Source organism: Nanorana parkeri, unplaced genomic scaffold (genome assembly GCF_000935625.1).
Source record: "Nanorana parkeri isolate BGI_ZX_2015 unplaced genomic scaffold, ASM93562v1 scaffold127, whole genome shotgun sequence".
Lineage (NCBI taxonomy): Eukaryota > Metazoa > Chordata > Amphibia > Anura > Dicroglossidae > Nanorana > Nanorana parkeri.
The window spans coordinates 608,313-621,135 of record NW_017306395.1 but is presented as its reverse complement, the minus strand read 5'-3'; positions in this window follow the sequence as shown (position 1 = coordinate 621,135).

Genomic DNA, 12,823 nt, shown 5'->3' with positions numbered 1-12,823 from the left:
CAATAACTAATTTTACAAAGAAGATTTCATAAGTCAATGTGATTTCAAAAGTCGTTTTTAATCATTCATTAGCCACCTTAGTACCGGAGCAATTTTTTTAATTTTTGCACACACGCTAAAATATGATTTTTTTGATACAAAATGACTTTAACCCCCCCAACCAATTACATATTTTCTGAGAGCATAGGCCCTGTAGAATATAAAAATGCTGGCTGCATTTTTTTATGTTGCACAGTATTTGCAACAGCATGTGGAGCGTGCAAACTAGTTCTTGATAAGTTACAAAAAAGATCAGAGTATTCTGGAGACAATTGCCACTGGCGACCAGGCATAGGTGCACCACTACAACAGAAGAGGCACTCCACAGGTGCAGGTTCACCTCAGATGATGAAGTAAATGAAGTGGTGCACACCTGGCTTCAGCAGCAGCAGTTCGAAAAGCTTCTTCTTTGCAGGAATACATAAGTGGGCATAGCTACATGGCTCTGATTATTGTCCATGGCTGCACACACTTGGTGCAGTCCTTGAGCCCACAAAACACTCCTTAAGTACTCGGTCACAAGGGAGAGTCTCACACACACACACGCATACAGTACATAATATGGTATATAGTGCAATAGCCAAGAGTATTTAAAGCATTGCTGGTCAGTTTAATGAAGCCCCACTCCTTCTTCCTATCCCAAAGCATTGGTGGTCAGTGATATTAGTGCCCCCTCTATTTGATAGCATTGGCGGACTGAATTAGTTCCCCCCACCTTCCCTTTCTCTCAAAGAGGTGGTGGTCTTACTTGACCTGAACTGCCTCCTGTACCACTGCCTGTGGCCACCACTGGAACTATGCCGGCACTGTTGGTTAGGATGCTCTTGGAAATATCTTGGATCCAAAAGCCCCGGTATTTTTTTAAAAATCCTTCAACAGTCCTGCATGATCCGGAGCTATGTATCTCCACGTTGTGCCCTCACATTGTCACTCTGCTTCCAATGCAGTCTCAAAATCTCACAAAATATCCTCTTTAAGGAATTTAAAAAAAACATGTTAACTTGGTGTGTTGTATTTAGTATTTGTGATACTTATACATATTTTTTTCATTTCTGTGTGCTGTAGGTACTCTGTAACAAACAAAGATAGTGACTTTGTGTGCAGGATTGACGAATATCTGTTGAGTCCTATAAAGAGGTTATGTTGTGATATTTTGGTATTTGTATTTACCCAGGGACTCCGGATAAGGGGTTGTATCAATCTTATTTTGTTTTTTCAATGCATTCTCCAAGTGGCTGCATCAGAACACATTACAGAAGCATAGTCCAATGTTGTCACCATCAGGAAACCTTCCATAATACATACCATGTGCCCATTGCTGGAGTGGATAAATATAGTCAGGAAGTGTCTGCAAAGAGACATAGGGGATATGAAGCACTGAGGTGCAACAATGGATTAATAAAAAGGTAAAACAAGTACAGGTGGCCCTTGGATTACAACGGTTCAATTTGCACTGATTCAAAATGGCACCCTTTTCTGGGAGTGTTGTAAATTGAAACAAATATCTAATGTATGTCAATGGAAAGTGAGGGAGTCAGGTTCCAGGCCTCTCTCAAAACAAGGAATGGTTCTCAATAGAAAATGGTGTACACTGAAACCCAGTAAATAATGTAAGTCAGTGGAAAGTGAGCAAGTTAGGTTCTAAGCCTCTCTCATTGACGTGAATTGACATAAGTAACATAATACAGGTACATTTTATATAAAGCTCCTTGTTTGAGCTCATGCAGCAGCTTTAAATATACCTTATTTTTCGCTCCATAAGACGCACCTGACCATAAGACGCACCTAGGTTGAGGCAAAAAAAAAAAAGAAAAAAAAAAGTGCAGAGGTCAGGGTGTGATGCACAGTGCAGAGGACAGGGTGTGATGCACAGTGCAGAGGTCAGGGTGTGACGCAGAGGTCAGAGTGTGACGCAATTCATCTTCGCACAACATTTAGGTCTTGTTCACACCAAATCCAGTGCGTTCCCACAGTGCGATCACCTGCATGGGAACGCATGGCACAGCAATGCCCACGGTGCAGTGCAATTGCAAAAAATAGTGCAAGCAATCGCACTGCTGTGCCATGCATTCCACTGCGGGTGATCACACTGGATTTGATGTGAACAAACCCTAAATGTTGTGTGAAGATGAATTGTTTTAAATTACAAATATTTAACGCTAAGAAGTGACCTATGCAAAGCAGGAATAATTACTGTTACTTTTAATACTTTTGATATCCATTGCATTCAAGTTGTTGCTCACCGTTTTGAAAAAAGTTATCTATATGAGTCACAGCTCTGCCGCTCTGTACTGCCCGCCCACACAGCTGGAGGAGAGGAGGAGAATCAGATGATGCCGGCCCTGTAGGATCAGGACCCGGCGGTTGCCCTGACGAGACTGAACTCGGCGCCGTCGACTGGCGTCACCCTCCGGTCGGGTGTCACCCGGGTGAGGTCCGCAGACCCCTGAACACCCCCAAGACGCCGCTGTTCAGTGCCGCCGCCTCAGCGGCTCACGCTTCACCCTGCAGGAGCCGTGTGTGTGGAGGGAATATTCGCTCCATAAGACGCATTGTCATTCCCCCCCCCACTTTTGGGGGGGAAAAAGTGCGTCTTATGGAGCGAAAAATACGGTAATGTACCTATATTTTATTACTAATTTCTGTAGCCACCATCACCTTTTGTGAGGTGGCTCCTAGAAATTTAGTGATTGCAAGAGCTGTAGTCAGTCTGGCTGGATTATAGTTGGCATTTTTCTGGTTAATTCCAGGTGTCTGGCATTGGTTGTACCTACCTGGGTGGAGTGCGGCTCTACTGTAGTGTGGGACAGCCAATGCGGGACAATCGAGAGTGTGTAGGCAGTTCAGCAGCCAATCACTGGTATTCTCTCAACCAGTGTTGCATGCTGCATAAGTGCTTCTATACTCCAGGGAATTGCCATGTGCTTAGTTTAATTCAGTGTAAAGATGTTAAAGTGCCATTAAACCCTCACATTTTTTAACATAAAACAATACTGTAATGTGTGCCTTACTGTAATCCATGGTTGTTTCCCTTCTCTTTGCTGCTCTTCCTTTTAAATTTGGATCTGTTCTCATGCTGGGCAGAACTTCTGTTTTGCATCAGACTGCCTTCTCTCAGGAATGGATACACAGTGTCTGTGTATACGTTTGTATGGGCTTGAAACCTGAGCCAGCACTACAGGAAGAGGCCCTGAGCTGAAAAGGGAAGTTCTCCCCCAGCATGAGAAGACATGAGGATTTAAAAGGAAGAGCAGCAAAGAGAAGGGAAATAACCATGGATTACAGTAAGGCACACATTACAGTATTGGTTTATGTTAAAAAATCTGAGGGTTTAATGTCACTTTAATAAAAGTTCTTCAGCATTATACTTCTGGAGTGGATATCAGCTTTAGGGGCTCCTGCCTCCTGAAGAAGGGCGGTTAAATGCTAATGGGGCAGTTGAAGACCAAAATCCCTAGACAACTAGTGATGACCCGGGTTATTCTAGCGGCTCCTACAGAAGGGGGGGGGGGGTGTCTTGAGCGTTACATGTCAATTTTGAGAAAGGTTGGGAACATTAGTCCCTCGCTTCCCATTGACTTACTGGGTTTCAATTTACACACAATTTTCTATTTACAACCATTCCTTCAGGAACCTAACCCCAGCATAAATTGAGGGCTACCTGTATTTCAGTTTTGAAAAAGGCAATTGTTGATGACACAATGTGCTTTAGAAAACTAGCTGTAATCCAGTTAGGGTTGACTGTGACAAAGCGCACAATCATTTGTCAGAAAACACGAGTGAAGTCCGGTTCTATAATGTTGTCCCAATAAAAGACATCAAGATCAGCTTTGTGAGAAAGAAACAATTGTGAGACAAAGGATCGGCACCCTCCCATTTATAATAACAACATCCCTTAATGACCCAAAACACTGACTTCTGGAGCTTGTGCTCAATCTTTTTATCAATGCATTCATTTAAAGAAAGGAGAGTCAGAAGTTATGTACAGATCACATCACAATAGTGCTATTCATAGCCTGGAAAAGGGAACTGACTCAGGGACAACAGCGCTGATGTTATGCAAATATTTATATTGAAAACTTGTTCTGTTTGTGGAAATTTCTCCACTACAGACAGGAGTTCATCCCTGGTAAAGTGCACGGATGTTCAAGAGGAGGCATTTTTACAATAAGGTCATTCATCTCAAGATAAACGTGACATAAAAAAAAACATATCCTGTGTGTTTATTATAATAGATCGTTTTATTGTGACAATCACATGGCATTACACACAGGACAAGGAGGAAATCTTACAGGAGAACTCCAGGTTGAAGAAAAATTAACCCTTGCAGTAACCACATTCTGCAAGGGTTAACTGCTTGTTTTGGTCTAGGGGGCTGAAATAAAAAATATATACTTACGTGATCCTCTGCCCACAGGCTGCTGGACTGGTCCACGCAGCCTCTTCTCCCCAGAGCTCTGGTGGCCTAATGATATATAGATTGTCTTGCTGCACTCCTTACTGGTATACTTCAACCCCCTGAAGCCAGGTAGGTGCTAGATGTGACCACAGATGGCACTGTGAACAGACTTCAAAGTAAAAAAGAATGTCACCATTACTCCAAGATAGGGGAAATCAGTCTATTTAATGACTCAGCATGTCATCAGTACAAGTGCCTGATTAAGGGGACCCTGGGAGGCCACAAAAGCACTTGCACTGAGGACATGCTGAGTCATTAAATGGACTGATTTCACCTATCTTGGAGTACTGGTGTCATTCTTGTTTTGCTCTGGTGGTTTAAGCCCGGCTGATGTCATCAAGTCTATGCAAGGTCCATGAAACTGTATTAGATGTAAGGATGCCGAGGGACATAACCCAGCTGGAACGGAGGGGGAGAGAGAGGAGAGAGTCCCTGCCACAGGACAGAAGTTCAGGCTAGTATATCTTCTTTGTATCAGCCCCCTAGATCAGAAAAGCAGTTAACGCTTGCAGTGCAGGGGATGCCCCACTTCAAGAGTTTTATGTACTTTGTTGGTTATGTGTTTAGATGAAGCACTGAGATCTTGAGGAATGCTGAATTAAGTTTTACTTGCTTATAAGAATATTACATCTGTGTATACATCGTTGCAGCATCAGCAGGAAACATATACACAAATAGAACCTGTTTCATAAACAAGTAAGCATGCATATAGAAAACTAGCATAGACTAGACTTGCACTACAGCGCCATCTAGTGCGTTAACACACATACCTACAGTTACCAACACAATTAGTATGCTGTTGCATCTTTAACGCTTTAACCTGATTTTTGTCACATAAATGTAAGAACAGGTTTTGTGCACACAGAAACCACCTCTGAAATCAGCCCCTAGGCTCTTAGCTTTGAAGAGTGAATGCGTTTCTTCCAGGTTCATGTCTGTGCTGTTTGGCACAGGTAGGGACTGCTCCAAAACCATCTCTCTCTGCACTCTCCATTTATCACTCATTCTTCTCCCTTTTCATCACATTACATTACATGCCGCTCAGACAAAAGCCTTCTTATTAGAGACTTGCATTTTTTGTCTCTGATAAAAGTCTTGTGATAGAACGTCCACTGGAGAGAGTCAAGGTGATTGGTGTCCTGAAAGCAGTCAGTAAATGCAGAGTGGCTTCACAGCAGCACAAAGACCACCATAGCAAAAAGTCATTCAAATGCCTTTAAAAGTTCAGATCTGCCTAATAAAAAATGCTTTCTGTGCACCTATCAGTCAGTGTCTGGTATATATTCAGTATACAGCTATATACTGTTCAACGGTAAACAGCAACAGCTTCAGAAACCTCTTTGCTGGCAACAGTTAGTCCATTGGGAGTATATGTTCAGCTGGTCATTTAAAGCAGAACTTCAGTCCAAAATACCAAGATAAAAACAAATAGCCCATTAAAGAATGAAAATAACAAAACCAGCTTTTGCTGCAAAATTCACCTTCAATCCACTGATTTCCCCTGCAGTATTGCTTCCTCCCACTACAGGCCCCCGGTACAATGGGGAGCATCAATCAACTCACTACCTCTGAGCCCAAGTCATTCTGGACCTTCCCCAGCCTCGTTTTGGAGCACAGTGATGAGCTCATCTCTCTATCACTCTACTCTCTCCCCCTAGCAGCACATTGATGGATTAGCTCCTTCTGCTGCTTCATCTTCTCCCACCAATTCAGGTTCTTACATTGCGAGCAGGGCCGGATTTCCCAGAAGGCCAACCAAGGCCCGGCCTTGGGGCAGCAGGGGTGTGGAATTCATATCTCCCGATGCCCGGGACATGTAGTTCCGGGCACCGGGCGGGTAGTTGTGTTGGCGGGTATGAGGGCGCATTGAGGAACCTGGCCTTGGGGCAGCAGAGAGAGTAAATCAGGCCCTGATTGCGAGCATTTAAAAATGGAATGATGATTACAGAGCTGCATATCTGTCTAGAGTTCAGCTTTTAGACAATAAGCTGCACTGCTACTGGGTAGTTCTGAGCGAGTGCTCTTGACCCCCTTCCCCCACCTAGAAGTACTGTATTTGTACTGGTAATGCGTACTGGAGTACTGGAAAGATGAGAACAAGCGTCTTTTGTGCTTGCTACCACACTGCATAGTTAATTTCCATATTTATGACTCTCTACAGAGTCTATTTAACTTCATATAGTTTTATTTATCTCCAGAAGTCATACAAGAGAGATTAAAACTGTCAGGACAAACTGCTATAAAACACTTTAGTATCACTTGTCCCAGTGTTTCAGTAGAGAAGCACATTATTTATTTTTAGATAGTAAGCTCTCAGGAGCAAGGCCCTCTTAATTATCACATAGTATTGTAACTGTACTGACTCCCATTATATTGTAAAGACCCGCACAACCTGTTGGCAATATATAAATCATGATATGATAATAATTTAACCAAAGGAGCTCACAATCTAATCTCTCCACCACACATATTAAGAAGGGAAGATCCAAATAAGCAAGCAGAACCTAAAAGGCAGAGAAAGTATTTGTTAACTCTATATTTCTCCCAGGTGAGTTATTCCGAAAGTATTGGATGTTGTGTCAGCACAACAATAATCTTGTATATGATGAATAAAGGAAACCGGGGGAAACCCAGGCAAGCAGGGAGAACATGCCAACTCCTTGCAGATAGTGTCCTGACAAAGGACCCTTAGTGCTGGTTCACACCTGAGCGTTTTTCAGCGCTGATCGAAGCGCTGAAAAACGCTCAAACAGTGAAATTCCATACTTTCCTATGGGGATGGTTTCCACCTGGGCGTATTTCAGCTGAAAAACGCCCTACGCCCAAACAAGTACAGGAGCTTCTTTCAGGCGTTTTTCCGCGCGTATCCATTGGTATTCCCGAGTGTGGCTCAGGGTTAACAAAGCAGTAACCCCGAGCCACACTCGAGAATACAGTGTAGGACTTACCTTGTCAGCGTTCCCCGCTGTGTCCTCCGGCCACTGCTGACTTCTGTGTTCCGTCCCTTGCGAGCGGCCGCATCGCAGGCGGCGGAACCGGCGGGAATTTTGAAAGTTTAAAAAAAAAAAACCCTAAAAAAAGAAAGAAAATAAAGGAAAAAAAAAAAATTATACCGCTAGGGAGGTATAAAAACGAGCGTAGTACGCACGTTTCACTGAACGAAACAGCGTGCAAAAAACGCGCAAAAACAAGCAAAAAAAATGCGCCTATGGTACGCCCAGGTGTGAACCCAGCCTAAGTGCTGCAATGCAGAAGTGCTAACCACTACACCACTGTGCTGCCCATTATTCACACAACCTAAACACAACCCCTCACAATTGTTTATAAATAGACCCCAAAATGTTTTGTTACTAAAGAGTATCTGTTGTTTCCAGTCTCAAAAGCACATTTTCTATGGATTCCCCAGTCAGTTGTGGTCATGACCTGCTGGCCAGCTTCCTGATTATTCAGGAAGCCAGGCTGCCTCACATTGTCGCTAGACAGCATGAAGCCAGCTTCCTAACCAATCAGGAAGCCGGGAGGTGGGTCATGATGTGCCACCCGGCTTCCTGATTGGCTAGAAAGCCAGCTTCAAGGTGCCTATCGACACTGCAAGGCAGCCTGGCTTCCTGCTCAATCAGGAAGCCAGGAGACGGGTCATGACGTGCCGCCCGGCTTACTGATTGGTTTCAGTGTCGCTAAGCAGCATGAACCCGGCTTCCTGATTAGCTGGGAAGATGGCTACATGCTCCCCCGCGGCACTGCCGGTCAGAGGGAATTTCCCGCTGAAAGGAAGTTCCAGTATTGGGGTAAGTATCGGAGCAGTCAAATACTCGGTATCGGCACCGATACGGATACCAGTAGCCTATCGGTGCATCCCTAGTTTCTATAGTATAAATTGTGTTTCCCAACCCAATACCTAATTACTCTTTTACCCTATAACTACAATTTAGAGTGAAGGAATCCTATTTTATGGTATTTTTTGTGATAAACAACGCTTACAGCTACAACTCTTAAAGCTACAAACTTGTTAAAGTGGCCTTATCACCATAGGGTCAGAAGGCCAGCCCTGTAATAGAAGCCCATCTTTACTTACCTTTCCGGCAACCCCTGTCTTTAAACGCCGCTGCTTCACTGCCTTCCAGCCCTGCAGGTTTTCCCCACTTCCCCCGCTGCACGCTTGAATTCCTCTAACTGGGTCGTACATCACTACAGAGCATAGGAACAAGAGGGAGGAACCATTGCGTGCAGCAGCAGAGCAGGTATTCACACATACTTGCAGGGAGAGCAATGAAGTGACCATGTTTCAAGACATGGGCCATCTGAAAGGTAAGTATAGATGGGCTTCTTTTATAGGGCCGGCCTTCTTTCATAAGTTTGACATAAGTGGTAACAAGGGAGGATAGTAACCGTGTAATTTTGTCAGTTCTTCTTTTTAAAACAATACCCAATTCCTAAGTCTGAGACCACTTACCTATAATATGAATATATGGATTTTCTATCAAATATAGACTATGGATTGGAACAGCCAGGGCTGAAAAGTCGAACAGCGGTGTAAGCTCAGATGTCCAATACTACACGTTAGCCAATGAAATGTCAGCTTTCATGCCAAAGACTTCCAATGTCTATAACGTATTCCTGTGGCTTTAGTTCCAGCACGCTTCATTCGGTTTTAGGGAAATGTTTTAAGGAAAAAGCTCTGTCATTCTTGAACATTTCCATCTGATTGTTCAGAACAATTTTCTGCTCTAATTTGCTACTTCATCGTTTCAGGCCAAATCACAATTGAGCCGCGCTTAAGAATATCATTTAAATGCAAATTCCTCTGCTATTTTTTTCTCCTCTTTTGCTTCCAAAGTGAGCCGCTGCTTAGTACTGTAGAAGATGCAATTATTTCAATATTTCAGGTGAAGTTGAGTTTTGTCCAGGGACTTATTTCAACTCTACAGCTAAATTAACCAGCGAGAACTCTGAACTTAAAGCTAAGTATGAATTCCATAGCAGGGCCAGGCTTTCATGATTCACATTCAATGCTCAGAAGCATAACACACGGCGGGAATAAGAACTGATAGCACTTAAAGGACAAGTTCAGGATTAGGACAAAATCCCCCCAAGCCCTCTTTCCCTAGACCCCTCAATCAGTGGCGTAACTCTAGCCATAGCAGTCCAGCAGCTGCAATGGGGCCTGGGGGTGGAAGGAGCCCTCATTAGGTTTCTGAGGCAAATTAAACATAGAACAAGTGAAGATAATACAGTACTGTATCAATAAGGGTTGAAGTGGTTGCAGTATTTGACAACCCTAATCCTCTGTAAAGTTTACAGTGTAGAGCTGAAGTCAGATTTAGGCTAGATCGTACCTGCGCGATCCGTGACCGCGCAGCAATTGTGCAAAAACCGTGCACATTGCTGAGCACTCACCGAGTCGCCCATCACAGCCGAAAGCTGCATGTCGCAAAAAAAGGTACATGTACCTTTTTTCAGCGATTGCTGCGCAGATGTAACCCCATTGAAATCAATGGGGCCGAGCAGCAACCGCTCCGTGCACCTGCACACGATCGCGTGGTCCCAGGACGTGTGTCCTTGGATTGCTCAGATCTGAACCTAGCCTTACAAGAGGGGTCTTGGTGTCGTTAGGAGGCCCCCATCACATTTTTGTTATGGGACCCGGTGATCTGTATTTACAACCAGCTAGGTCCCATACTGACCTCCTCGATGGCTGTGCCCATTGCTGGTCTGGGCTGTTTGCACCTGCGCACTAATGTCCCATAGACCTTATTGGCATGTATCTATAAACAGGAGCAGTGTCCCATTGAAGCCTATGAGTCGTTAGTGTGCAGGTACAGCCAGTGTGGCACTTGTTTTATACCGTCAAGGATTCACAAAGTGCTGGAGGCTCCAGCCATCTAAAAAGGGAAGTACAGGCCTGCTGGGGTAGGGCATCCAGCTGGTGGTATTGAGGGGGCGAGGGAAAGGGACTGGGGTTATTTGCCCAAAACCTGACCTTGAACTTTTATATAGAAATCAACGCAATCTGTTTTTTCCAGAGGCGACATCAACAGTAGTTAAAACCTGACAGGGGTTCTAAATTTTCTCTACTCAACCCAATCCTAAAAAATAATGTTTAGGGTAGACTTTGAAAACCCAAAATTCATAGGGCCCGCCGCACTGTAACAAGGTCCTATAGATGTTCCCGCTGAATTATTCAAAAGCAGGGTTGCAACTAACGATTATTTTCATAATTGATTATTTGTCCGATTATGTTCTCACCTCCTGTATATATGTTTCCTGTGCTGTGTGCAAAGCAACAGACCTGAATGACACAGCGCCGCCACTCCTACTCCTTCTCTGAGTGTTGCTGTGCAGAGGATTACAGGAGGCTGGTATCAAATGAGATTAGGGTACTTCTATGGAACACAGATCTAATGATGTGTAATGCATACACAGCTAGCTGCCTTCTTATTTATCTACCTGGAGGTTCAGGTTTAATGCAGTGTAAAAATCTGCCCTATGATCTGGTGAATGAAAGAACATTCTGGAGGACAATTATTCAACCTGCTATTGGAATTTGGAATTCTAGTGACTGGAGCAAGAGATGAAAAAGGCTCATGATGAAAAGAAGAAGACAGTTGAGGGCTGGACTGAACTCTTATGCATCTATTTGTCTTTGAGCATTAGGGGCGATTTCTGTGATCAATAGGCCAGCCCTACACTTCTTAGCAAAAGTCAAGATTTGCATATCGAAGTTGTGTTCTCATGATACTGTCTATAGGTATGTGCAGGCAGAAGATCATCTGTTTTTCATTTCCAAGAAGACCAGTATACAAACTGGGGCTTCACAAAACCATTGTGAATCAGCAGTATTGCTTATATATTACCAGAAGCAACATTTTGATGTTGATTGTTGAACATTTTGACGTGGTGATATACACATCACCACGTTTCTTTCCATGCTGAAACATTACTGGCTAGATTTGCATTTTTTTCCAACGTTAAACCAACTTCATTTAAATGTACTTAATTTTTTCATGCAAAATTTAAAAATATGTGATTATAGTGCAACACTGACATTTACCAGCAGATGGCAGCCTATGCCCGGTGTTCTAGAATTTCTGCCTATCTGAATGTTAGATTTAAAATAAAGCATAGAAAAAAAAAGGCTTATTCAATAGGTCAAAAAAGTATAGTGACTTATAGCAATCAAATTTAATTTCTCTTATCTCTATTCACTATCTGAAAATCTGATAGGTTGCTATGCATTGCTGCAATTTGAACTGCTTTGTATATTTTGTTATTATTATTAATAATAAAATGAATAACAATATTATTGTTCTTGATGATGATGACACAAAATCCTTATTGTAGACTGGGGTTTGACATGGATTCTAAGGGGGGGGGGGGCCCAAGCAAAAAAACAAACATAGCATTCGGGAACTCCCCAATGCTATTTGTGAGTTTCCGAATGCAGGCGCGGCGCTACCGCAAGGCAAGTCAGGCGGCCGCCTGAGGACGCTGCAGGGTTAGGGCGGAAAAAACAGGGCATTTTGACAAGTACTTGTACTTGTCAAAATGCCCCGATGTTTGCACTATGTTTTTTTTTTTTTCACTTACCTTCGGTGCGGGAGAGCAGCGTCGAGTCAGCGCTGGTCCGGTGGGAGGAGCTCCAGGTGGGGTCCTAATTGAGCTGGCCGGCGACTGCCAGAGGATCCCGATACGCGCGGCACCACAGGCAGTCACCGGCCTTTAACTAGTACAAGTACTTGTCAAAATGCCCTGTTTTTACAGGGGTCGGGGTCGGTATTTTTTTTTAATTAAAGGAATAGTCAAAATATGACTTTGTTGTTTTTTTTCAATTAAAGGATTTTGTCAAAAGTCTGGACTTTTTACTAACTATTTGATTTAACCCTTTAGTGAATGGGTAGGGGTACAAGTACCCCTTACTCATTCACAAGGGGGCGGCGGCATATGGGAGCCCCCTTATTTAAAGGGCTACCCCTATGCAAATAAGCCCCCTTGCCCGCTGACCGCCACAACCACCGGGTCAGGGTTGTGGGGAAGAGGCCCTTGTCCCCATCAGCATGGGGACACCCTCTCAATGCCGAGGGCACGTGTCCTGGTAAGGCGCAGGGAGGGGGCGCTGGATCGCCCCCCCTCCCTTTCCTGCCCTGCCGGGCCAGTGCTCGGATCAAGGGTCTGGTAGGACTGTTAGGGGGAACCCCACATTTTCTTTCCCATTTTTTGGGGCTGGGGTTCCCCCTTAAAATTTCTACCAGACCTAAAGGGTCTCTTTTTTTGTTTGTTTTAACTTGGGGGAGGGTCCCTCCTAAAGGGTCTGGTATGAATTTGGGG